The following is a 3,337-nucleotide window of genomic DNA, read 5'->3' on the forward strand; positions in this document are numbered from 1 at the left end:
ATATATATCAAATATTGCAGGTTTGATATATATCTCAAACCTGCAATATTATTGCAGGTTGAATATGACAACAATATTCAGTTAAATACTGAAAGAAAAAAAATATTCCCATTTAGGTTACATGCAGATTGCAGCTGCAGACTCAATTCTTCTAACAAACAATTGTGTGCAGTAAAAGAAAGATGGTAATTATTTTATTTTTATTCTGATTGTAGTTAGTTAACAAAAACAATTATTTGCCTATAATCTTTGTTTTGTATTTTATCATAATCATAATTAAATAAGTGGAGTCAAATCACCAAATTATTCAATGATGATGACATTTCAAGGAGAAAAACACCAGCATCAGAAATGGTATCAGAATTATTATAATCAATACCAAAATTCCCAGTGTGGCAAACCCTTAACTTCTACTCCACCAGTCTCTGAGACTTTGCTGATGTTGTTTCCTTACTTTTATTCTTCTAAAGTCTTTCCATTTATTGTTTTATTTGTCCATTTTAGTTGTTCTTTAGTAAGAAAATTGAGTATGACATGTTTACTGTGAGTCTGGGCCTTGGGTTAAAAACTTCTAAACCTCTTTCCATCTCAGTCTCTGACAGGTCTGGTCGGGTTAAAGGACATGCGTCCGATCTGGTGCTGTCACATGGATTGGACATAAACATTTTGGAAATGTTACAAAAAAGAGCACAGTGCTGGGATTATTCTCCTTGGATGAGTTGTTCACATTAGTTTCCAGGTACTGGCGGTGAGTCTGTTTGTTGACGTACATGTCCTTGTCTTTAACTTGAGGAAGTCGACGTATTATGACTCACCAGATTCTCAGGAAACTTCTCCCCTCAACGTTCAGCCTATTGTACAACCTATGCAGGCAATTAGTACTGCAGGCCATTTTCCCACCAATTTTAAAGACTCTGACATTTGTGATCTGCTGTGGTGCTCCGGTTCCAGCACTGAGAAATTTTCTGATCTTTTTATCCCATTGCTAAGGTTATTCTGGCCCTAAAACCAAACAAACCAAATCTTTACCTCAGCCCTGGTTAAATGAAAATGTTGGCACTTTCAGATGTGCATTCAGATGCAATGAGAGAAAGAGGAAAAAAGACAAACTTCAAGTTCCCAAACGTATCCAAAAATTAAAAAAAAACTGCCATTAACATTGTTTTAATTACAGACCAAGTTTGTTTTTAATGGTTTTTTATTCAGTGATTTCAAGCTGAGTGATTTCAGTCAAGCTGTGGTATTGACTACAGTCTGACAAGTGGATCTGCTCTCAGCTCATCAGTTTGACGCAGATCCAGTTTCAACTTCTTGCTCAGATATTTTTCAGCAGTTTGAGTCGTTTATATTTTCCATGGAAAGTAAAAAGCAGTGTTTAACGCACCGCCTCCAGCAGTGCTCCAACCCTAATTATATTCAACCCTAATTATATTTTTCACATCATTTCTCCTAATATTGTTGCTCTGGTCAACATATCTTTATCATCAGGTTCTGTGCCGTCTGCTTTTGAAAATGCTTACCAACTTTAAATTATTTTATTCTCTGATCTATTAGTGAAAACCTTTTAATGTCTCTCTTTAACTGTAGACTGAGGAAATTCTGCTGCCTTATTAAACCCATCAGCCATCTTTGATACAACAGATCTGAATGTATTCTGTCTAGTATAAAACAGGTTGTAATTTAAAGTTTATCCCAGTCTGGATTTAGATCTTACCTAGCTGACACTTAGTGTGAAGACTTTTCCTGTTAGTTAATCTAAAACATGGGAACTGTTATTGATAAAAAGCTGAGTTTTGAATCAAACACAGAGAAAGTTTTTTAAAATACTAATGACTATTTTATCAGTGGCTTGGTTTGGTTTTGGTCCTTTCTTTAGTAGAAATAGGCTGATGAGCCTCAGTAATGTGGCAAGCAATTGGAGTACAGCAAGCCCAGCTCCAGCAAATATACTCTGAGTGAGTGAGAACTAAGCCTAAATGTATTGTCCACTTTACAGAGAGTTTGATCTTCTTCCATCTGGCCGCTGCTTTAGAGGCCCTAAGATTAGTGTGAGGGTTTCTTTCACTCCTGCTGCCATTGTGGAGCTAATCTTCCTGGCTTAAATTGCACTACCCAGACTAGACAACTTTCTAGGTTTCGAAATAATACGCATTTTATATTCTTGGTATTTTGGAAGCACAATTCACCTTAATGCACTATGTGGAAAGTATTCAGGTTATCAGGACGACCAGCATCTGTGAGCAGTAGAGTAGTGGGACATTGTGATATCTATTGTTGTATTGGACTAATGCAGTGAATGTGATGTCTTTTGTGGATGTTTTCTCTGTTTTGGGGTTTATTATGTCTGCTGAAAACCAGTTTCCATTTGGGATATCAGTCACAGCTGAACTGAACTGATCCAAGTATTGCAGCTTGATTTGGGGAATCTCCTCCTCTGCACCTCCTCTCACTGTGTAACTGTTTAACTTTAAGCTTTAGCAGATGACATTCAGGTTTGTTTCCCTCTTTAAATGGACAATATTGATTTACCAGAACTACTGTGTTTGGACAGACGTCTCAAATTTTCATCAGTCCACTTCTGCTCTTAGTGCAGTTTCAAAACCTAGCGATGCTTTTAGAAGTATTTTTCTGGCATGAGAGAGAACGACGTGTTTAATGAACGCAGAAGTAAGCTGCATAGAGTAAAGCCCAGCATTAATTGGGGTTGCAGGCAGATACTTGAGACCTCCTCTAAAATTGCTTCCTATCATAATACTTCAAACATCAATTATACATTAATATGTACTAATCTGGCAATGGAAACTGTCTTAGCTCTACCACATAGACTAATGTCTACAGTCTTCCTCATCACTGATCTTGGAGGTGCAGCCAATCAGCAGCAAGGAAAATAAATGGTGTTTCAGGATTGGCTGCTTTGCAAATGACAGCCAGTAGCGTGTCAGGTTGGTCTTCTGTATTTCAGCTTCTCAAGCTGCATTTTCTTATTAATATTTGAGCTATGCGCTGACTTTAATGGGTGACATAAAATCGATTAATAATATGATGCAACATAAGACTGTGAAATACTTAAATAATTATGTTTTCTAAAAATATAAATGTTTGATGGATGGATGGATGGATGGATGGATGGATGGATGGATGGATGGATGGATGGATGGATGGATTCAATCAACATTTTTCTAGAATATTTCTTACTGACATGTATTTATTGAACTGTGGTGCTTTTGGCCCTGGATTGACATGGAGGTTGCTGTATGAATACACTTATGGTAAGAAGGAAGTACGCCTCATAAATCATTTTGATGGAAGCGGATGGTAATATATATATATATATATA

The sequence above is a fragment of the Poecilia formosa genome, unplaced genomic scaffold (assembly GCF_000485575.1).
Source record: "Poecilia formosa unplaced genomic scaffold, Poecilia_formosa-5.1.2 Scaffold117, whole genome shotgun sequence".
Lineage (NCBI taxonomy): Eukaryota > Metazoa > Chordata > Actinopteri > Cyprinodontiformes > Poeciliidae > Poecilia > Poecilia formosa.